Genomic DNA, 25,831 nt, shown 5'->3' with positions numbered 1-25,831 from the left:
GGGATCTACATTTGGAATCACTAGAGAAGAAAGAAAATGGATGATGGAAAATATTGATACAGTATCGGGAAACAAAATAGCCCTATATTTCAGTATATCAATATTTTGACATAAACCCCTAATTTTTGGGTTTGAATTTTCTCCCAGATTTAGCAGTATTAATTCCCTTCAGATTTAAATTTGGATTTTGATTCCAAGGAAATTCTCCAAACGAGTCACTTCTTAATGTGCTGCGGGGCGATGAATCGAAACCACCAAACTTTAAATTGTTTAAACCTTAAAAAACTCAAGAAGTCAATATTTATGCCCAGAACAAATTATAGTACCTACATCTATTGACCTTTGTGATGATTCAGAATCCGAACACCAATAAGGTGAAAACCTGAAAGTCGCATCATTCAGAGCCAAGAGTTGTCAGACGACCCCTGGGCCCCTCGGGTTTTTGGTTTTTAATTTTGTAATCGATCTGCTTTCCTTTACGTTTCCATCTATTTATTCACTGGCTGTATCTAAATGTGAGAGTCGTTGTCATTGAACAGCGGCTGAGTTGCAGACACAGTAAAGCTGAATGGTATTAACGTTGTCACGCCTCAGACATCAGGGCCACGCTTCCAGAACAATCTGCTTTCTGACACTGCAAACAGCACAAAACTAGTATGAAATAAATAATCGGAAAAACTCAAGACATGAGGTAGAAGACTTTCTACCTAACTTTCTAAAGAGAAAGAGTAAAAAAAAATCCTAATTATATTACAGCCAGTAAATAATACGTACAATAATCTTCAACAGAAAGTATTTAGTTTTTTTTCTTTTCATTTTTTAAAACAAATCACCGTGTGTGTAGGTGTCGGCACCAGAGTCAGGACAAAATTAAGTTTTCACTGTTGATCATTGGCTGTCGTACAGCAGCCGCCTGTGACATCATCAGGGAGGGACAGGTCAATACTAATGAGGTCAGAAGGAGGGGGATGAAATGAGATTATGACTCCCCAGTCCATAAACAATATATTTCTATTAAAATATAAAAAAAAGTTTGGACAGAAAAGGAGAAGGACAGAAACAAGTGTCTGAAGACGAGACTGTGAAGTCTGGAGAGGACGAGGAAGAAAAGGTGACGAGGAAGAGATCGGTGGAAACAGGGAGATGGTGATTGGCTGAGGAAATGTAGATTCATACACATTACAGAACAAAGGAAATTAGGAATAACTTTTTGCCGATATCTCATATCCCATATTGTCCAAACACTACATTTACGATTCCGATATCAAGTGATAGAGTGGGGCAGTGGTGGGAACACATCCTTTGGTGAAACCCTAGGTATTGCCCTATCAGGTCTTTAGGAAAAAAACCAAAAACAATTATTTCAGATATTATATAGTTGTGCTAATTTCGAGCTGATAATATCGGCCGACCGATATTATTGGCCCAATATTAGCATAACTGAGTAATATAGGAATCGTTATCTGTCTAAACAACAGAACGTGTTCTGTCAGGACCGGTCAAAACCAGTTCAAACCAAAGTTTGATTTTGATTTTTGTACGTGAGAACATCTGCTCTAAACCGTCCACAGGTGTGAATGTTAGTGTGAATGGTTGATGGTCTTGGTATGTGACCCTGTGACGGTCTGGAGAACGGTCCGTTGTAACCCCGCCCTCACCCAGTGACTGCTGAGATTGGCTCCAGTTTCACTTCGACCTTGAGGAGGACGGAGCGTTGGAGAACAGATGGATGTTTTTTCTTTTTTTGTTCTGACCTTTCCGTCTGTTTGCGTCCATTTCTGTGGCTTCCTTTTTCAGTCTCCCGTCTCACCTGGTGTTTTCTCCTTGTCTAATGACAATCACCTGTGTTTCGTTCGTTTTTCTCTTCTCACTGATGGTCGGAGCGGTTACACCTGTTTGCCATTATCACCACAGCTCTCTGCCAGATCTGGTCGGTGGTGTTGAGCTCTTCCTCTCTTTAACTCGTTCTCATGGTTTTTTTTTTTTCTTACACCCTGACTTACACCAAACGCTGCTTCCTTTCAGTGTGTCTCTCCCGTCGTCTCGACCCTCTGACCACCTTTGAGCCCATCTCCACTGATGTTTGAGTCCAGGATGGCTGAGTAAATCCATTTACTAAAAACATGTTTCGGTTCCTTCTGTTTGGCCCCACAACACTTTGGCGTCACATTAATGTTCATCTCCGGTCTGAATGTACTGAGGGGTTTTTTTCTTTTTCGTTTTAGTGAAACACGGCTGATGGTTAGTTTGCTGAAAATGCTGCGCACTGCGTGTTTTTTTTTTTGCAGAAATTTAATTAGAAGAATTCATGGATGATATTTCATCACAGAGTCTGAAAACCTGAAGACTAAACATAAACAAATATCAAGGTTATAACACAGTACATCGTGAATCGGTTTAAATATCGATACAAATGCGTGGAGATCATTTTTTCCTTTGAAACTAGTGATGTCCGATGATATCGTCCGACTCATACTATCGGCCCAGTATTAACATAATTATCTAATATCGGTAAGAATCGTTATCGGTTTTTCCTCGGATAATGAAAAGCCGATAACACAATGCTTGGATTTTTTTTTTCCCCAAATTTGCTGGAATCGTACGTAGGGTCCTGAAACCTTTACCTCAGTTTTGGGGGCAAACGGCTGCATATATCGATATCAGTTGATATCGGAATCGATAATTAAATGTTGAATTGGATATCGGCAAAAAGATAAGAAACAATCAGACACCTCGTGTATTCCCACGCCCTCATACACGTGTAGGTCAAACACTGCAGAAGGAACTTGAATACTTCAGACTGAACTACCGTGTACTGACAGGTGAACACTGAAGTGAAGCCATGTGTCATGTTTTCCTGCGACAGCTGACGCTCCGTCTCCACATGTTTACTTGTGTATCATAAACACAAAGTCAGCTGTAAACTCCACACAAACTGTTGAGTTCTAATGAGGAAGAAAACAGAGAGAGCAGAGCAGAGCAGCAGACGCAGGTGACGGAGAAAAGTCGCACAAAACACCACAGACGTGTGACTGTATCTACACCTGCACGAGTGGTTACACACACGCAGAATGACACACTCTCTCTCTCTGTCTGTCTGTCTGTCTGTCTTTCTCACACACACACACACACACACACACACAGCCTGTAGCAGCAGCGACTGTGGCATCTGTTGCCCACTGAGCCAGTCTGCTGGGGCTGGAGTCAATTATAAACACATTAAACTCTGTTTCCCATAACACACAATGACAGAAATACCTGAGCCTGGTCACACACACACACACACACACCGCAGCACAGCCTTATATCACTTATTACCTGATTTTTATTATATATATATATATATAAATGACAAAAGATAATGACAGTGTAGAGAGAATAGTGAAGGGATAAAAAAAGATGTCAAATATCTACAAATACAAAGAACAAAAGCCATTTTCACTTGAAGTGAGCCAATCTTCAGGAATAATCCAATCTCTGCTAATACACCAGGGGGCGGCACACTTTTCACATTTGGTGTGAATAAAGACCTGGGCTAAGAAAATCATAAAAAAAAAAAAAAATAATAATGAAAAAAAAACCCTCAATATCTGGGGGCCGAAGCCAGTTCTGAAACTCAATTTGTTGAAGATGCCACTTGTAGAAGTGCAGTCATGCACGGCCATCATCCTGACTCCCAGAGGAGCTGTAAATGCTAAAGGTCCACGGGGCCTGAGATTAAAACACAGCTGACAGACTGGAATAAGAAGGAGAATCTGGACACACTCTAACGCCGGCGTTCCCTCCAATCACATGCTCAACAGGCCGTCACCGGGACGGAGCCGCGACTGTGGCTGTGGCTTCACGGTGTGACCTCCAGCTTGAGACGTAAATGTGTGTGTGTGTGTTTGTAATGTAAGATATTTGGCGGGTGTGTATTCCAGTAAGGAGTGTGTTTTGGCAGCTGACAAACAGGCATCACTTTCCCTCAAGTCTGACTGACAGGAACACTGACAGAGAATATAAAACAGACACAAACTCACATAGACCTCACCCTCACCCTCACCCATTACAAACACAAACCTTAACCTCAGACTAACCCTTAAACATCCAAATACCCTCCCCCCTGGTGGAGCCCTGAAGTATAGCACCACCAGATGGAGTAAAAGTAAACACAACGTCTAACTCTTAAACTCAAACTTTTTATCCGACATCAGCAAATACTGACGCTGTGTGTGTGTGTGTGCGCGTGTGTGCGCGCATGTGTGTGTGTCCACTCAGATCACAGCAGTAAGTGAGTTGAATGGACACAGACTAAGTGTTGTCTCGTTGTCTTCTGTGGACGTGTGTTTTACATTCAAATTTATTTGAATGATAAAGAAATAGAGAGAGAGAGAGGGGGCGAGGATGGAGGGAGGCAAAACATCAATGAATAAAAAATACCTCACTCCTTCTATTAGAGGACTGCAAAGGATAAACAGTGTGTGTGTGTGTGTGTGTGTGTGATAAGTAATATGGCAGTGTCACAGAGGAAGCCACTGTAACCTTTATACAGCTCTTTACTCTGTCACTTCCTATAAAAACAAAACTCCATCACTTTGGGGAGGGAGGGAGGGAGGGAGGGAGGAGGGGGAGAGAGAGGGAAATAACAGGGGGAGGATGAGGTGAAAAAGGGATGGAGAGAAAGAGAGAGAGAGAGAGAGATGGAGGCTGAAGGGAGGGGCTGTGTCCATGGTGGACCACCAGGAGACAACGATGAAGAGATCAGAGACAAAAAAAAAAAAGACAGTGATGACTTTGATGTCCACATGTCGTCAAGGTCAAGTGTTGCTGTCGGGACGTGGGTTCAATAAAAGGAGGAGAAGTTTAGAAGGAGAAACTCTCCACACGATCTATCGGCAACGATGGAATTGTCAACGTGGAACAAAATGATCACTCTTGACATTTTCCTTGTTGACAATTCCATCGTTTTGGTCACAAATAACCTGCCGTTATTTATTGTTAATGTGTGTGCGTAGATTCTCTCTCACCCCCCACTCTCTCTCCCACGACTCCCTTCATATTCAGATGACCCTAATGCAGGTCTGTTGTTCTTTTCTAGGTCTTCTACATCTAGAAGCTCTGCTGTAAAATGTCGACTGTAAAATATTACTCTATTCAGATGTAAAAGTCAGACATTTCAGACATTTTGGTTTTTGTTTTTTTTTTCATTTTCCCCAGGCAGCCAGGAAGCTGTGCTACAACCCCGATGCTAACCCTTATTACCTGATATCCCTGACATTTGTGCGTCTCTGTGTCAGGCGTGAACGCCCGACCGAGCACTTCTGTCTGACACGGAAACGAACGTCTGACAGAACGCCGCCGCCCGTCCTCGGAGCTCATCTGTAATCTGTCTTAATATCACCTTAAACAGAGGAGCAGGATTGGATTTAAATTGACCTTTTACCCCACAGGGATCACTATACCTCAATTATCAACACTCTGAGGATCAAGGGATTCTCACATCACAGGTCTTTATATCTGTACGTCGTCTCAATATTCTAGATTCCAGTTCCAGATCAATACGAAATAATCAATAGAAGACATTGTTGCCGCTTTTAAAGAGACTGATTTACGATCCCCAGAATAAAAGTAGATAATTTATCGTCGTCGTTAGCGTCGGACCGTTGCTGACCTTTCCGCATCACGCCTCCATTCACCTGCGGCTTCATTCCGATGCTGTGTCAGTGAAACGTCTCTGATTGGCTGTCATCCCTGAGTTCTCTTCTCAGAGTCAGTGATTAAGAGCCAAAACACAGCAACAGGATTTGAATTTATTGACTTTATCATTACAATGTTGCACCATCAATAATAAGTGAATTATTTTCGGTGTATTTGTACAGTAATTGTCTGCCGCAGGGACACGGTGGATAAATCACCGACGGCTTTAAAGGTCGCCGCTGTTAACGTTACTGAGATCAGAAACACACTCATCGAATCAAACCTGCATAATCTGGAGGAGAACAGTATTGAATGGCTCTCGTTCAACTCTTTACTTGTTGAAAGAAAGTCCATAAATATTTCATTACATGTTGATATTTTTCAAAGATAACTTTTTTTCAAAATGGGAATTATTTTAGAGAACAAACACTGAACCAAAACTAAATTACCAGTTGACTACGGCCAAATATGGATGAGCAGCTGTGTTGAGACAGTAGTCAGAGACTGAAATAAAAGATAAAAGTATCTGGCAGTGATGAATCTTAGAAACTTAGTGCCGTTTGTTTTGCCTCGTAAACTGAAGAAACACATGGAAATGAAAACCAATCAGAGCTACGTTGGTGATGTAGAAGACGGAGATCAGGTGAAGCTGAAGTTTACCATGATAATTTTAGACTAGGAACGTCCAATAATATCAGTCGACCGATATTATCGGCCCAGTATCAGCATAACTAGGTAATATCTGTAAGAATCTAGATGGGTTTTTCCTCCGATAATGAAAAACCCAATAACGCAATGTCTGGGTTTCGCCAAATGATTATGCCATACAAATATAGTTTTTGGGGAAAAACGACTGTATGTGAAAGTAAAAGTCACTAGATGGCAGCATTGCAGCTCATTTCATTAATAGATTTTAATAATTGCTGGTGCCAGCAACTCATACAGTGGTTTGTACAGATAATATAAATAAAAATAATAAATATGAACTCTCCATAAAATAAGTAGTAAGTAGTAATCGGCACTTCACTTGCTTAACCACCGGGCCACCACTGCCCCGCTATATTGGTATAGATTGATATCGGAATCAGAAAATTAGTGTTTTGACAATATCGCCAAATCAGATATCGGCAAAAAAGTTAATAGCAGACATCCCTGTTTCACACCTTTACATTTTTATTTATTTTTTAATTTTTTCTTTCAGTCTTTAACGTTTACTAGACAACCTTTAAGAATATAATCTGATCACCATCCTTCCAAAACGTTCCTCGTCTTTCCTCACACTTCCGATGACGACAGAACCACGAACGCGTCGTATAGTTACAGTTATGGATTTGTATACGTGTGATGATGATTCAATGAAAACACACATTCTCAGTGAGGCGTGGACACACACTGTGCTGTAGAAATGTTCCCTGCTGACAGACACACACACACACACACACACACACACACACACAAAGGCTGCAGCTGTTCTACTGCAGTGTGTGTGAGACGCTACAAGGACGCTGCGGCACACGCACAGTCAATCAATACGGTGGGCAGAACGAAACGTGGGTAACGCTAACACCTACACAAACTTTTATTAAACCAAGGACAGAGATTCAACAAACACTTTTGTCATTTCCCCTCAGTCATAACTGCGGTGGTAAACCTGCTCCCCTTTTGTCATATCTCCAAGAATTAGGAAATTTAAATTTTTTTTTTTTTGTAAAACTCTTGAAGAATCACAAAGCCGACACAGCGTTTTGCTCAGAGACCAGGAACAGAGGGAGGCAGCATCATCACAGCAGGAGCCACCAATCAGAGACAGACTCTCCACAACGATGTGACGTCTCTGCTAAATGCTGTGGTGTCTTCAGCAGACGGGGGACATTAGGCGGAAACTGATGGTTTGGTTGATCAACAAATGACTGGAGCAGATGAAGCCTACAGCTGCACAGACGACGGCGCAGCAATCAATACGTTACACAGCAAATGAGTCAGACAAGTGGGTGCATTTGAGGGTTTTTGGACACATGAACAACAGATTCAAATTATATATATAGTAATTTTCAGAACTACTTTGAAATTAGCTTCAGGTTAGCTACCACTCAGCTACACTTGAGCTCATCAATAGATGTAGGTAATTCAACATAGAAGGTCAAATAATGTTTGTTTTTTATTAGTAGCGGCAGAAAGAACAGTAGCAGTAGAGATGTCTGATATTGACTTTTTGCCGATATCCAATATGCCAATATTGTCACTTAATTTTCGATTCCGATATCAACACGGATATCCAATATGCCATTATTGTCCAAACACATAATTTTCGATTCCGATATCAACACATACCGATAAAGATCTCGTAATATTTATTTATTTATCTGTACAAACCACTGTATGCAGACAATCCTGTTTATCAAAATAAATTAATTTATTTATCTGTACAAACCAATGTATGCAGACAATCCCGTTTATCAAAATAAATGAATGCAATGCTGCCATCTAGTGACTTTCATATACCGCCAGCAGCATTAGCATTAGCAGCAGCTGTAACAGCAACGGTAGCATTAGCATTAGCAGCATATCTACTGAAGGATCCGGCTGCGTTGGTCGCCTACGTCATCGTCACGGTGATTTAAAGAATGAAGGCTTTGATTTAACTTAAAATCTCTCACACACAGAAGAAATTCACGCCCCAGCACACACTTAAAAACATATACACACACACGCGTACATACATAAACACTCAAACACGCAAAAATGGCTGCCATGCAAACACCAGTACATATGGTTACTCACTCACTGCAATTAAACATTAATTCGAGCCAACACAACATGACATCATGTCTCTGTATGTGGTCCGTCTGTGTGTGTGTACGTGTGTGTATGTGTGTGTACGTGTGTGTGTCGGAGACCCATGGGGTGTTTGAGTGTAGCAGATATGAAACAGGGCATTAATTGAGCTTCAAACTAAAGGGAACAGAGGGAGCTGGGGGAAGAGGAGGATCGTTGATGTGTGTGTGTGTGTGTGTAGGAGTGTGTGTGTTGACACGAGTAAGAAAAGGAGGGACTGAAATGTATGAGACAGACAGACGCAGTGAGAGAGAAAGTGAATCATGCTGAAGGGAATAACAGCGAGTGATGCTCATTAAAACTGATTATTAAAGCAGCAACGTTCAAGAGCCGCAATCAGGCATAGCCCCCTCATCCCAAATGGGCTCGGATGCATGTGTGTGTATGGTGTGTGTGAGTGTGTGTTGCCCCTCTTCAAAGACAGCCTCTGATGTTGTAGATTACAGTAAAAACACGCAGCAGATTTTTTTTTATTAAACAAACGTTTATCCTTTTCACATCTTCCTTCAGTTCTGGGTCACAGGGAAACGTGTGTGTGTGTGTGTGTGAGCAGCAGCTCAACAAGTGCCATCAGTGTGTCAACGCACTACATGTGATGTAAATAGTTGAATATTTTGTGTGATGCTAGAGCACCAGAAAAAAAAAGAAAAAAAAAAGACGTTACATGAACATACAGCCACGTCAGTCTGGAACAGCGTCTCAGGGTATTCTGGGAGTTAGTCCAGGCAGAAGGACCAGAAAGAAAATGTACAAGATATATTTTATTTTGTGTAAAGAAATTTTCAAAGACAGTGGAATGTCCTCGCTTTACATTATCACTTTATTATCAAAAAATAAGCAAATAATTTCAAGATTAAGAAATTTTCAAAGACAGTGGAATGTCATCGTTTTACATTATCGCTTTATTATCAAAATATAATTAATTAATATCAACATCGACATCAAGTTTAAATTCAAATTAATCTAAGAATCAAAAATGAAAACTTGAAATACATGTTTATAATAGCCATAGTTGTTAGTAGGCATGTCCGATATTAACTTTCTGCGACATCCGATATGCCAGTATTGTCCAAAGACTTAATTTCTGATTCCGATATCATCCGATATCGATATATTATTTATTGATTTATCTGTTCAAACCACTGTATGAGTTGCAGAAAATCCCCTGATTATTAAAATCGATTAATAAAATGAGCTGCAATGCTGCCATCTAGTGACTTTCACTTTAATATATAGCCGTTTTCCCCTAAAACTATTTTTAGAGTACACATCATTTGGCGAAACCCAGGCATTGCGTTGTCGGGTTTTTTTTTTTAATCGGCGGAAAACCTGATATCGATTCTTACAGATATTGTATAATTATGCTAATCGGTTGGCCGATAATATCAGTCGGCAGACACTAAAAGGTAAATTTGGGGATAAATGAAAATCATCAGCATAAGATGAAGTAGAAGAAGGACCTTTTTTTCTCCCCAAACTTAACAAAAAAATTGTGAGAGTAAAAAAACTTTTCTTTTCTTTTTGTAAATTTTGTAACATCTGAACCTATCTGAAGTCACTGTGGTGTTGATATGACAGCGGTGCAGCCAGAACAAGGATAAAACAGAGTAATAACAGTCATCCTCGATCCCTGCAGTACTTCATCATCAACACAACGCTCACACGCACCGACAGAATAAAAGTTTCTCTTTTCCACACCCTCATTCAGATGACACAATATCGCTCCCACTTCTGGGCTGTAAAACAATATAAGTTTCTCCAAGGACTTTGTCTATATTCAGAGTCCAGATTTCATTACTCGTTCCAAATAATGCATTTCTCTGTTGTTATTTTCTCTTTTATAAGTTAATAGGAGAGAAGGCAGCGGTTTAAATGGCTCGATCGCCAAAGAACGTACTTCTACGCGGCCCTTCGGGGGGCGATGTGAACCCGATCGTTGTATTCTCTCCGCACATTTATCTTTGAAAGATTTACTAATAAAATTTGCTTGAGCTGGATTAGTTTTTAAGAGTAAACTGTCCTTGAGCTTTCAGGGATTAGTTTTTAAGAGTAAACTGTCCTCGAGCTTTCAGAAGAAGAAAAAAAAAAAGAAAAAAAAAGGATGAAGTCAGTGATGATGTTGAAAGTGTGGAGGAGCAGAAATGTCTCTTCTTTTGTTTCCATTCAAGTATTGTACGGCCTTGGCTGCAGTCAGAATGAACCCTCCACCATTATTTATCACTGTATCAGTACAATACTCTGCCGACTAAAGCCTACATATGGCTGAAAAAAGGCTAAATTATTCACTAATAACTTCTCTACTTCTACAAACCAAATTTTGAGTGTCTTTCCCCAGGCCAGGGCAGAACATTGGGGAACATTTGTATTTTGCTCACAGAAAGTAGGAGAGCTACTTCACAGAAATTGGCTTGGAGTTTAGTAACATTTAAAAAAAAAAGCAAACCACCATCTCTGAGTACAAGATAATTTTGAAAGGGATGTTGGAAGAGCTTGTATTTCCATTTCTGTGGTGAACGATAATTAATGTGATCTAGGCAAAGATGACGTTGTGTCGATAATAGCCATCTTTAGATTTTCCTGCTAGCCTGTTTTGTTCAAAATCACTCTCCGTGTCCGTCTCAGTCCTACATTCAAACGCAGCTGAAAAATCAGAGCTGTTGTCAAAACCACTTATTTCTTCTTCTTCTTCTTTCTCTCCAGCGTCATCCTTTCCAGGGTCATGGGGGAAGTTGGAGCCGAGCAACCATTTACACTCACATTCATACCAACAGGATGGTCAATCCAGAGCAACAACCAGAGCAACCTCATCTTCGTGTACTGTATTTGGACTGTGGGAACAAACTGGAGTGCAGCAAATTTATGTTTTTTAATTTACCCAGCCCAGTTTATTTAGTCTTTTTTGAGGAAAAAAAAATCACTTCCATCTCTGCCTAAAATCTGAACGTACGTCCATTTGAGCTGACTAATGTAGTTGGATTTTATTGGCACCAATGTTGTTGTCTGTTGAATGTGTTGATCTGGCACACAGAGACTTTTTAAAACTCAAGTTTTTTGCAGAACCCAAAATATCATCTGCATATAATTATTCACCAGCAGCTCATGTTAATCAGTGTGTGTACAGAAGCTCATCCCTCTCCATGCCTTAACTTTACTCCCTGCCCCGCCAACCCCATCACCTCCTCTTTTCTAGTTGACCTTTGTTGAATCCCTACTGATAGCTGTTAAGTCCAACAAGCCTTAACGGCACACGGGGAAGTGATGGGAAGCTTATATCGTCCATTGGGTCGGACATGGTTGTGGTTGCGTGTGCTGCCGGGGATTAATTTGCTAAATTGAGTCATCAAATCATTTTTTTATTCATATTCCAATTTTTTTTTTTTTTTACATTTACCTGATGTTTTTTGATAGGGACATTAAAAAAAAACAAAAAACGACTTTTTCCAGACCTTGAGATATTGGTATCAATATTCTGAAAATGCTATAATATGAGCACTCGTATAACTTAAAGTTATATATGAATATATAGTATATTAAAAAAATGTAATGAACTTAACCATTGGTGGGTGTGGCTTTATTTGAACTAAATACTATATATGTATATTTTAAACAGAACACTACAAATTCTCCACAAAGAGATGAGCTTATTGGTTGTAGAAAAAAATGCTACAATTCTGTATATATATATATATATATATATATTATTTTATATTTAACAAGGTCGCTAACCTCAAGAGCAAGTTGAAAAAACATTATGATACAAAAGGATTCAAATGTTTAGAAAATTGTCTCGAGCCGTGGCATTGACAGACAGGACTTTTAAATGCTGGTTGTCATGGAAACCGCTCACTCATTCGCTTCAGATATTTCAAAAGTTTCCTTTGACACTGGAGAGACACAGGTTCCACTGATGGGAGAAGGTGAGCCTCAGGTTACCATGTTTTACCCCATGAGGTTGGCACGTTCTTTACGTTCAAACATCCTTAACTTAACAGGTTTGAGAACCTCATCTCTGGGTTTATCGTAAGTAAAGTTTTTGTCCGATAATATTGCGAACCAAATATCTGTAAGAATCGTCGTAAGAATGCCTGGGTTTCGTGAATTAACGTGTGACCTAAAAATTAGTTTTGGGGAAAAACGGCTGTATATAAAAGTGAAAGCCACTAGATGGCAGCATTGCAGCTCATTTTATTGATCTATTTTAATAATCAGGGGATTGAAGTGTTTAACAACATATGAATAAGTCTGATATTGACAGTGAATATTAATCACTGTGGAATTGTTTCTTTCAGCGATCTAACTAGCTTATTATTATAAAAAGCAAGAAGATATTCACACCGTGAAAAATGTATGAATATTAGAAAAAAAAAGTATATAAAACTTGCACCTCATGCTACTGGACAGAGCCTTCAGAGTTGACCTTGAACGACCTGATGGACGCGCATCATCACATTTATTCAGCTCTTATCACACAGAGCTGCAGAGAGCAACACACTTAGTGAATTTACAAAAAGGTCCAGACGGCAACGACAGCTTTCTCCAGGAGAGCTCAGCACAATGTGAAAGTGAAAGGAATAGAAAACAGAAAGTTGTTTTTTTTTTCTTCTGCTGCTTACCTTCCAAACTCACACACACACACACAGATACACACACACACACGTGCTAACCCTGACTGCGTCCATCCCTCTCCACTGTCCATCCCTTCTCTTTCTCCATCTTTCCCTCTTCCATCCCTATCTCTGCTCAAAAGGTTAGTAAATGTCAGACGGGAGTTGTCATCATCTTCAATGGCATCATCTTTCTTCATAGAAAGACTGGACGTACGTGTGTGTGTGTGTGTGTGTGTGCAAGTTGAAGGATATACAATCGAGCAAAATGAAATAGAACAGGATATTGAAAAATGGGACGTACGTGCCACACACACTCTCACGCACACACACACACACACACACAGGTATCCGTGCACAGAGAATGAGTTGATCCAGAGCGGAGGATGAACAGAACACACTTCCACGCCTCCCTTTTCTTCTGTCCTCCCTTCTTTCCCTCGCCTTTTGTCACTTTCCCTGGGCTCATCTTGATGAAAACCACAAAAACAAAACCACCTCAAATGTAGCACCAGAGGCGCCACACACACACACACACACACACACACACTCAGGTTTTATCTCCCTCTCTCTCTCTCTTTCTCTGTCTCGATGTTACGTCTTCATCACAGCCTGTATTTTCCTCTCCATATTTTATGACTAATAGGAGGGGCAGGGCCTTTGTGCTGATGACAAATCCCCACACTCAGACAGGTTTACAGCCCCTAAAGAGCCCCTTGACAAACGACTGGGCCGTAAACCTAATATTCTAATGCCGCCTGTTATTATAATGCCGTGTGTGTGTACGCATGAGTAAATATTTAGGAGATGTTAAGTATTGCTCATCTCCGCCAATTACAGAAGCGCTTTAGCATCAAAAACAAATCTTGGTGCGGAGACACATATGGACAGGGTGTTGTGGGGGGAGTGTGGGGGGGGTGAGGGAGGGTGAGGGTTTATAGACCAGTGATGCTCTCTGACTGTTTGTAATACGATCAGCACTGGGAGTGGAAGACTCCTGCCTGTGGTCATCAATTCCTCCCTCACACTGTCAGAGTTTATATAAACTAGTCCTGGACTTCCTGTCACACACCCCTCTTTGCCCCCCCCTCCACCCCCTCAACCCTCCCGTATCATCCCCTGTAAAGTGATGTGTAATCTGTGGGACCGCCTGGACACGTGTTCCTGTTCCTGTTCAGACCAAAGAAAAGAGCCTGCTAACAGTTAGCAACAACCACCACAACGTCAATACCTGCTCCTGAAGATGAGTTTGTGGTAAAAAGTGATGTTAAAACCCCGTCCATTATTTAGCCAAAGTAAAACATTTGTTCAGGTCAAGACCAATTCACCACTGAACCACATTCTTAATATACCCTAGAAATGACGATGAATGGATGGATGGATAGATGGATGAATGGATGAATGGATGGATGAATGAATGGATAGATGGATGGATGATAGATGGATAATGGATAGATGGATGGATGAATGGATGGATGGATAAATGGATGGATGATAGATGGATGATGGATGAATGGATGGATGGATGAATGGATGGGGGAAATTACGGATGTTAATGTCACTTCCTTCCTTATGAAGACTGAGCCTTTGGTTTAAGTTTCCCCTTTATACCAAGATGGAAACCCAAATTTCTTTGGTTTAAGAAAATTGCCAAACTATATATTTCAGCTTTTTTTGGAGTGCAGTTTAACGGTTGTCCTGCAGGTTTGCATTTGTACCATGTTCATTCCCCGTATGCTTATCGGTAAAAAAAAAAAAAAAAAAATTGCTGTGTTCTGTTGTGTTTATTCCTGATAAATCATGAGCGGAGCGCACTGATGCACCGATGCAATGATAGGGCAACACACACACACACACACGCATACACACATACATATACAACAATATCGCGCCCTCCGCTGCATCATGCAGCCGTACAGTCTATACGTCTCAGTGCTTTTCTCTCCTTACTCGTCCATAATCCCCTAATGGCTGCATGTTGTTATTTCCCCTGAGGGCCGGTGAGCCCAGCACCGCTGCGGGAATGCATTAAATTCAAGAGTTGTTGACGCACGCTCAACGAAAAGCAATAACCTGCACGAGGTCATATTTTCTTTCCCCACTTCTTTCCACTCATTTTTACAGGTCGAAACAGAATTGCCTTTCAGAGCCGATGTGATTATGTTTCGTTTAACAAGGGAATTATGAGAATTACATGTGTAAGTAGGTGTGTTCCACCATGTCCAGACAAGATTATAAACAGCTGCACTGAGAGGCAGAGAGACAGAGAAAGGACAGCACCCGGAGGTGGTGAGACAGACGGATGAGCTTTACAGTTTTAATCCCCAACATTTCCCCTCAAAGTCTGTACAAGAACAACACATTCATAACGTTAGGAATGTTCTCCTCCATGACAGCAAACTGTTAACCGTTGAGTTGTAGCTAAAGTTCTTGAATTTTTTTTTAAAGCCCCAACAGGCAACATGTTAAAACATTTTTTTTTCGGAGCTGTGCGCCGTTGGTGGCAAATATTTCAAACTAACAAGATGCTAGCCTCCGTCTCCTGACCTCCAGCTGCTTCTGCGTCAACGTGTCGGATGATCGGACTATTTTAAAAAGCTAGTTGAATTGTTTAAATCAAAATGATCTGGCAGGAAAATATAGCCACTCAATCAAAAGTGTACTTTTGTGGACCCAGCTCTATACCTATACCATACATATATTATATCTATACTCTATACCTGGTATGGTACTGCACCTAGAAATGCTAACATGACTGGTCTATTATATTAAATTATATTATATATAATTTAATATAATAGACCTATAATAGACTAGATATAATAATATAATATATAATATATATAGATAATATAATCATTATTATATTATCTACGATATATAATATATATAGATAATATAATCATTATTATAGAATAATATAATATATATATATTATATTAAACAGAGAGGAAGTCCAGTTTTTATAGACGTTGGTCTATATACTACAGTCTATATAAATAGTCAGTCTATGGTCTATATAAACAGTGTATGGTCTATATCACACATGTAAAACTAAGGCCCGGGGGCCAAATCTGGCCAGCGTTTTTAATTTTGGCCCACTGTAAATTTGAGTTTGACACCCCTGGTCTATATGAATAGTCATCCTGCGGTCTATATAAACAGTCTATGGTCTACATAAGCAGTCAGTCTACGGCAGCTACTTACTACGTGCCGTCCAGGTTATGATTTTCGACAATCACTGCGGTCTCTGTTGGAAATGGGGCTCTCCCAAAGGAGCCCCCCGGGGGGGCCCTGGGTGGAGCAGCGTCAGTAAAGTTGCATCAGTGACAGTGAGAATCTTTGGGATTTACAGTGAAGGGAAGGATGTGTTCTCCCTGTGGGCCTGTTCCCCCTTCAGCGGGTATCTAACCACAGGGCAGCTAAATTAAATGGCTGCTGAAAAGGGCTGTAAAAGCTCACTCCTCTAAATCTGATCTGGACTAACTTCATTACCAGAGCGAGGAGAGAAGCATTTTGGAGCCACCGGCACAAGATGAGTTCATTAAAGCCACCGACTCCGACTCGTTACCCAGGCTGCGCCATGGGATCGATGGACGATGTGGATTTTTTTGTTAATGGAGACGGAGTGAAGCAGGGGGAGGAGCGGGGGACGGGGGGGAGGACGGGGTAAAGAGCTACTTTAATTATTGTAATGAGAGGATGGCAGCTAGGCTAACAGTGAGCACACCAGAAAACAACAGTAAGTTCAAAGGTCATTATCACAGCCATCGAGATCCTAATCATCTGTGTTAGAATTTGTCATCGATCTGGACAGAAAAAAAATCCACTAATCCAATCAGAATTTTTTTCTGTTTTCTGTTTTCTCCGTTACGTACTGAAGAGGAAAGTTGTTGATTTAGGATTTGTCGAAAAATTCAACAAAATGACATTGTTAGCATTGATATTAGCACTCAATGACAGAGGGAATGCTGGGTAAGATGAACCTTTCTGGTTTAAAAAAAAATCCAAGCACTTCCTGCCACAGAGCTCTGTGGTTTACAGCGCAGATAAAAATATTAACTCACTCATTTATGTCTTTCTTCTCCTTCGTCTGTTAACAGCCGTTTGACTCTGACAGCGGCCGTAATTGAATTTCATAGTCGTCATGCTCGCTCAGACTGAATCACCTCGCGGCTGTTAGTCAGAATAAACATCGCTAATATTACAACCATTACCAGCCAGGATGTAGGAGTGAGGAGGAAAAAAGGTAGGTGTGTGTGAGTGTGTGCGTGTGGACCCTGTGCTTAATTGTCTCTAATTGCAGCTCTGCTGTTTTTCAGTCTCTTCCTCCTCCTCCCTCCTCCTCCTCCCTCCTCTGTTATCTCCCCCCTCTTCTTCTATAGCCTGTCGCTCTCTCACCATACTGCATGTGAAGAATTAGCCGCACTAACGTGGGCCCTAATTGGCTGTCACCGTGTGCCGGGGAAAACGTGAAGCCACTTCCTCCATATAATCGTGTTTACATGCGAGCTCCGGGTGCCAGACTGCTGGGCTTGTCTCTGTCGAGCTTGTTTAGGGAGTAATTTACTGTAAAATTGGCTATGATCTCTAGTCACACACACACAAACACACACACACACACACAGAGAGAGGGAAAATAAGAGCTCAGCGTAAATGCGAGCTGTTGAGACAATGATTGTGAGAAGTGGCTGAACTCTGTCATGGACAGAACCTGGGCCTTATTACTGATTTATTTATTTAAGACTTCCGCTCCATATATGGATACATTCAGGGACACACACTGTACATCAGCTTCTATTTAAAAAAAAAACATTACTATATTATTGAGTTATATACTACTGTATATCTTCCCTCAAATAAATAGGCTGCCTTAGAAACTTTTAGTTTAATCTTAAAATCCTTGTGATTGGGTAGCTTCATGAGTTTTTATCTTTCAACTTTAGAACATACCTTGGGGGCCATTTTGTGTTAAATATCGCCGACAAATTCACTATATTTATAGGAATAAAAAAAAATACACACATAGCATCAAATAATTTCAGCTAAATGCTAGCCAAACAGAGTGAACTTTGGATTTGTCATCGATCATCGAACGGAGAAAAATCCAACTTATCCAATCAGAATTTGTTTTATCGCGTACGTATAGTATCGCAGTAAATCTCAATATTTTTGTAATGTTGCCCCTGTATCGTGAAACATATCGTATCGCCAGATTCTTCATACACACCTGTAGAGCTTGAATTATAACAATCTGACCAAAACGCTGCCAAAACAAAGTGATTATTTCATTGAAATTGACAAGCTAACGTATCAACTTTTATACCTGTGCCTCCCCCCAGTACAACTTGCAAAGATAAAAAAAACAAAACCATAACAAGCTTCTTGTCATCTTAATTCCAGCGGCTTGACTTCAATTATCCCATTAGCTGTTAGTGGTGTTATAAATCTGAGGAACTCGTGCGAGAAGATTCTCCTCACTTCTCCGTCACTGCTCTCCGTTTCCGTTTTCCTGAAACACCTTGACGGCAGAGGCAACTTCAAATAAAGCGCCGCTGCCTGGTTCTTCTTCTCGCTTTTATACCTCCTAACGGCATAAGATGCAGGATTTTTCAGATTAAAAGCCCTGTCATTCTGAAACCCGTTGACTGGAGGGCAGAGCCCCCCCCCCCGCCCACCCGCACATTCCATTCCTTATTTACTGGCCCTGTTAATTCCAATTCCTAGCACAGCGAGAGTTGGGGTTGTGTGTGTGTGTGTGTGTGTGTGTGTGAGGGTTACTTGAGAAGTCTGCACACAGTGAAACAGACCTGACATTTTTCATCTCTAATTGCATTTTCTATCTGCCTTTGCTGGTCCTTCCATGTGTGTTTGTGTGTGTTTGTGTTTATGCCAGGAAAAACAAGAACTGTACATCAGAATGTGTGTGTGTGCGTGTGAGTGTGTGTGTGTGTGAGATTCTTATTTATCTCTCTGTGTGTGTCTCCAGCAACACAGTGTATGTTTTTTGCCAATTAGGCACTCAATGACAGGACATGTGGTGCGGCAGCTCCACTGGACTATTCATGGATCAGCAGTTATTGGGAGGAAATGTGAAAATACACCAACAGAATTTCTCGATACAACACCATATACTCGGGTAGGAAATTATCTTTAACAGGCTTCTCAGCTCCTGTCAAACATGTTCTCCTTGGCATTATGATAAATCTCAGGGGAAATGTCTGCAATATAGTTATTACTGGCCCTGATCTGCTCCATCCTAAAAGGAGGATTAATGTCTGGGGGAAACGTTAAGACGTTAAGGTGTTTCAGAAGGAGAACAACAACAACAACGCAGCAGAACGCAGTGACGGGGTCAAATTAACGTTTTACTGTTTGAGTATTTTTCTATTTGTAAAAGACAAAAGAGACGTGAGTGATGCTGGGATGTCTACTGGGGGAGGGGGGGGGCTGAAGGAAGGACAGTGGTCCAGATTAGAGACGGTGCATAGTGTTGAAGATGGAGCTGCCCTAAAAATAGTTTTGGGGAAAAATGTCTGTATATGAAAGTGAAAGCCACTAGATGGCAGCATTGCAGCTCATTGTATTAATCTATTTTAATAATCAGGTGATTGTATGTAGAATCTCATACAGTGGTTTGAACAGATAAAGAAATATATATTACCAGGCGATCAATAGTATTTCAATGCAATTCAGAAACACATGCAGCACTAACCTTCCTTAACCACCAGGGCACCACTGCCCTGCTATATTGGTTGATATCGGAATCAGAAATTAAGTGTTTGGACAATATCGGACCTATCGGATATCGGCAAAAAGTTAATATCTGACATCCCTAATTTAAATGTGTCATGTGTCAAATCAAATGTGCAGCGTCCTGTAGCTCTACCCATAACCACCACTCGATCTAGTGTTAGCTTTAAACGTTCGCAACTGCGTGACAACTATCGAGTACGTACTACTACACGGGTTGTAGTAAACAGTAGTTTATCCATAGAGAAAAACAAACTCGGGAATCCATGCATTATCACTGCGTTTTTATCACCACCTGCAGGTGAAGCGAGAGGTTTATGTTTGTAAACAGTGTGAAGTGTGAAGTGTAGCTCGCTGTAGCTTCACAGCCTAAACAGTGTGAAGTGTGAAGTGTAGCTTCACAGCTGTGTTTGTATATATTAATCCTTTGAAACCTATGAAAGTACAAAGAGATGATGTTTCCTACCTGGGTTGGATGTTTTTTGTTTTGTTTTTTTAAATGTGGAGAGTGTAAAAACTGTGGGCACTGAAGTGAAGGAGAAGACGTGTGGAGCAGCCAAAAGAGAGCAGATAAAGAAGGACGTAGGAGACTAAAATAAGAGGAAGATGAAGTGGGTCGAACAGAACCGGTGCGTCTCCTCCTCAGTGTCAGCTCCAGGATTAAACTGACTAACTGTGTCAACACTTCCTCTTTTCTCTGATTCCTCCTGAATGTGAAACAAGCATCTTGATGCTGCTGCTGCTTCTCACCCACTGCTCTTGAAGAAATCACCTCTTCCTCCATCCTTCATCATCAGCCTTCGTCTCCTGAAGTGATGCCATATGGCGTCTCCTCCTCTCACTCCGCTCCTCCTGTCTAATAAATGTCTCACCTCTTCATCTTCTTCCTCTCTCCCTTTTCACAGCCGTCGCCCCGACCGTGAGGCTGTACCTACGCTGCTCACTCTCTTCCCTTTCTTCATTTTTGGAAAGATAAAGGAGCGGTTTTAGAACCAGATGGTGACGTCTCTACGTGTCGATTTGATGTTTGATTAATTCTACATCGACAATGTGAACCAGGGCCAGACTGCAACAGACAGCTGGGCTTAGACAGTGGAGGAGACTAAGAAAGAATTGCAGAATTGAAGTGATTAAATATGTGATGTTGGATGTTGCTGGACAACAATTAGAATGATCCAATAATAAGCCAAAGAAATGAAACCAAATATATCTGATTATTATATTATTTTTATTATTTTAGTGCAAACTGTGAACTAACATTTATCCATCTTTAGCTCTCTGGACTTAGTAGCGAGTTAAAAATAGAAACCTTTTCATTTAGACCAGAAATGGCCAGCAATTGAAGAAAACATTACCTTCTGAAAAAAACCTCACTCTACAACGTTAGTTAGTCGTAAAAATAGCAAATGAGATATTTATTCCTGTTATTCCATATTTATGCTCTGTGTTTCCTGTTGTCTCACTCAGTTCCCACCTGTAAACTGGACCAAATGAGCTCCCACACTTTACTCACTTAACACTGCCTGAAAAAGAATGCTCCAATAAAAGGTATTATTATCCAACGACCGTGGTCCATATTTCATTTTAAGTGTTTACAAAACACTTAACATTTTATCACCTGCAGTTCAACAGAACAAACGTGTCTATTTATGTCTGGGTTTGGAAACACTAACGCAGATCCAGCCGTGATTGGTCCACAGTAGGGATGTACGATAATATCGCCTGGTCGGTGTTATCGGCTGATAATAACATGATTGTGTAATATCTGTGAGAATCGTTATCGGTATTTCCTCCGATAATGAAAACCCGATAATGCAATGCCTGGGGTTCACCAAATGACCTAAAAATAGTTTTGGGGAAAAAAACCGCTGTGTATGAAAGTGAAAGTCACTAGATGGCAGCATTGCAGCTCATTTTATTAATCAGGGGATTGTATGTAGAATGCTGGTGCCAGGAACGCATACAGTGGTTTGTACAGATAAATAAATATATATTACCAGGCCTATATTGGTTGATATTGGAATCGGAAATAAAACATGTTTGGACAATATCGGCATATCAGATATCGGTAAAAAGATAATATCGAACATCTCTAGTCGAAATTCCAACCGAGGTACAGCGAAAACATTTCAACACACGCGGAAAGACGATGGAAGCCACAAACAGGAAGTCCATCCTGTAGCCAGCACACAGACCTTCTTTTGGTCAGGCAGCGACAGCACCAACCACTGCACCGCCGGGCAGCCCCCAGGATTAGCATGAATTATTGAGCTGGTCCAACCTGATTAACCAACCAAAATAACAACTCCCAGATTGTGTTTGTCATTTGAGCTGTAGTTTAACAACTGTTCTACAGGAAAAAGGTTGTTATAGCCACAAGTCAACACTATCACTCATGTGTCTTCTTCTGACACGATGGCAGTGACCTCGAGAAAGGGTCACTCAGGCAAAGGTCAAAGGTTATCCGTCAACGGGAAACTGAAAGTAATGCTGATGTGTTGGTTTTTCTCTGGTCTAAATGTCAGTCTCTGTTGCTCTTCTCTGTTTGAAGGTCTGTCTGCCTTCGTGCCCATGGGGCAGGAGTGGGTCAAAGGTCAGCGGTACAATAGCGTAAACAGTATATGGATATGTGTGTTTTAATTTCCATATGGCTGACAATAGGAGAGAAGGAAACTGGAGAAGGAAAGTAAAGAGGAGAGAGAGGGTAGAGATGAGGATGTATAAAGGGTGAGGAGAAACACACACACACACAAACACACACACTCACACACTTTGTTTGCTCTGCTGTGACCTGCTGCAGACAATTACGCCTCCCTGACTCTGCCACAATCAAATTACTGCAAGAGGACAAGGCCTCTGGACAGACCTACTGCTGTTAGTGCAGTGCACACACACACACACACATATACACACACACACAGACCATTTTCCTCCTCATACACGGAGTAATCAGGTTACAGAGCAATATCAGGTAATATTTTATGCAGCAACTGCTCCAAATTTTTAAAAAGATGAATCCACTAAAATATGTCTGAGGTTTCAGGTAGAAACACTGAAACAGGGGTGAATTATTCAAGGTGTTTCCTCTCACCTTTAACTTGACTTCGCTAAACAAACTCCACATATGATATTTATGACACAGAAAACACGCGGATACAACATTCAAGTGTTGGAAATAATGAAGTTCTGCTTCTTAAGGAGTACATATAATCATCAACCAGGTGACCAGGTGACCAGCTTCCACACTGCTCTAAAGGCTAAACAAAGATATTCAAAGCTCTCTCATTAAAATAGAGGAAAATGTTAACTGCATATAATTCATGACTGAAAGTAACAGAGAAATGTGTCTTCAGTTTCTGGGCTGAAGCTGAAGGGTGAGAGGAGGAGAGGGAAACAAGTGACCAGGAGCTGGGAGGGAAGGTGGAGAGTGAAAAATCCAGTGGTAGAAAAAAAGAAATGTGAAAAAAAAAAGATGAAAAAGAAGAAGAAGAAGAAGAAGAAGAGACCAGGGAGGACGGGAGGATCAGGGAGAGGAGGAGGGAGGAAGAGGAGAGATGATGTTGACGTTGGCTTGTTATTCCAGCACTAATTTTCCCCCTGGAGCTCATTACAGTCTGGAGAGGAACAAACCACAAAACCCTAAAAAACCAACAGAGTGTAGAGGAGGGAGAGAGAGGGAGGAGAGAGGGGAGAGAGAGACTGTGTAAAGAAAGATCAGGAGGAAAACGAAGAAGCAAAGAAACATGTTCTACAGGAACTAAAATGGCAATATTACAGAGGGAGAAGCTGCAGACGGAGCCGAGCCGTCCTTTCCACCTTCACACACAGACACCATGCTGATGTGGGCCACTACATTACTACACCACAGGGATGCAACCCACAAACTTCAACAAGACTCAGGCAACATATCGACGCTAGTCTAAAATGTGCTGATTGGTCATCGCTGCCCAGACATCTTTAAAATGTTTTTGACAAGGATGTGGTTTTCTACAGTAGTCACTGTACCACAACACATGCAGCCCAGACATGGGCTGCCCATCTGTACCATGTATGGACCAGGAGACAGTTTCCTAACTAAGCTAGATATAAACTTAACAGATATTCTCTAATATGAGCATAAACATTCAGCCACTGTCCTAATATGAGTATAAACATTCAGCCACTGTCCTACATCTTCAAGCGGAGTTTATGTTCGACATTACTATGCACAGTTCTTCATTGTACGAAAATCGCAGTACCTCAGAAAAAAACATGGGGGTGGTATTGTCCAGTACAGCTCACACAAAAGGAAGAACAAGAAGAAAGCAATATCGTAACAACAGAAATAGTGGAACCAGGTTAAATTACTTTCTACGACAACAGAAATAGTGGAACCAGGTTAAAATAATTACTTTTTACTTAATGCTCGGCCTCTGTTTGACGTCGGCCTGGAAATGAACGCTGAACCCAGCACTGCCCCCTAGTGAATATATTCTTTAACAATATGTGGGCAGTGACGTTTGAAATTAATGTATATATTTCTTTTTTAAAAAGCATAAATGCGCCCTTAGTTTTGAATGTTATGCCGTTCAAAGTTAATATTTAGAACGTTTATGATTCTACACACACTTTTTTAGAAAATACAACAAAAACAATAATAATAAAACACGTCTTACCGTTAGTATAATTGAAGACGAGTCGCTGCAGAATCTCCTATTATCGTTTCCTTCCTTTCCTTGGAGTTAGGGCCGCGGAATGTTCTGGAAATCACGTCTTTAGCTTCGAGCTAATGTCAGTAGCCTGTCGGTGTATCCTTGCGGCCCGGAAGTCCTTCTCCTTCGTTGGTGGCAGTTCTGGTCGCGTTTTCGTCCTCTTCCTTTACCAGTGTTTTATCGGTTTATGAAGATTGTACTACCACTAAACAGTTAATTTAGTTTAACTTAACCGAACGTCTTTTTTAATGTCCTAACTGAACACACTCACACCCGGCCAGGACATTGGTCACAGGTCTGACCAATCACGAAATGACATCACGTAAAGATGGCGTCCTAGATTGAACGTTATTAACTAAAAAAAAAAATCATACATTTAGTGAGAATTAACGTAACTTTTCACACATTTATACAGAATATATATATATGAGCAATGAGAAAGAATACAAATAACGATTTTCTGCTGAGGCTAACGTAATAGAAGTCGCGAGAGAAAATGATAGACGTTTAATCAAACGTCTGTTCATGGTGTGCTGCTTTCGATAATGATATCGGCATCGACAAAACAGTTCCAGGCCAAAGTTAAAGTAGGTTTAGGAAAAATAAAAGTCCCATTTAAATTTTATTGAGTTCATCAGAGCAAATAAATAAGAAGAAAAAAAAAAGAAAAACTGTAGATAAATTGATTTGTTGGAGAAATGAAAGAATATCATCATCGTCTAAATATTCACATGTAATTTACAGTCATGATAATAATAGTCATATCAATAATTATCATATTCATAAATCATAAAAGTCCCTTTAGCTCTATGGTTGTCTAAATACAAGTAGTAGATTCAGCTTTTTATTTTAGCCACAACTTGGTTTGACCCAAAAAACAAAAACAAGAAGCAGGTTTGTTTATCAGAAGAGCAGAACAGCAGCCTCAGATTTCCACACGATCACTAGTAAGTTTCTCTTTTAGAACTTTTTTTTTTCTTTTATGTAACACTGAAGTACAGAAATACAGATATCATAAGTCAGCAACCAGATTCAGCATCAGTATCATTTTCAATCCTTAGAATAACAGTAGAATAGAAACAGTGGCTTGGATTTCAATATATTTATACTGTATATCCACATACTGTGTAAATTTATGTATATATTTATATATATATTTATAATAGAGTCCGTGGTTTTAGTAAGTACCGAGTCCAAAAGTCCCAATGTTGAAAAAAAAGCCAGGGTGGACCCGTGCTGGGAGGCAGAGGAGTAACAGCAGCAGAGAAA

General features: G+C 40.6%; 1 long non-coding RNA gene across 1 annotated transcript in view; it reads right to left on the bottom strand.

Annotated features, from left to right (window-relative positions):
* Positions 1 to 25,825, bottom strand: part of LOC107988651 (uncharacterized) — a 61,779-nt gene extending 35,954 nt beyond the window's left edge. The window contains exon 1 of the long non-coding RNA XR_001760118.2: positions 24,527 to 25,825. This is a non-coding gene — a long non-coding RNA (uncharacterized LOC107988651). The remainder of the gene's footprint in view (positions 1 to 24,526) is intronic.
* Between the last annotated feature and the right edge of the window lie 6 nt (positions 25,826 to 25,831).

This window comes from Cynoglossus semilaevis, chromosome 6 (assembly GCF_000523025.1).
Source record: "Cynoglossus semilaevis isolate Cse_v1.0 chromosome 6, Cse_v1.0, whole genome shotgun sequence".
NCBI lineage: Eukaryota > Metazoa > Chordata > Actinopteri > Pleuronectiformes > Cynoglossidae > Cynoglossus > Cynoglossus semilaevis.
This window is presented reverse-complemented; position numbering and strand designations above follow the sequence as displayed.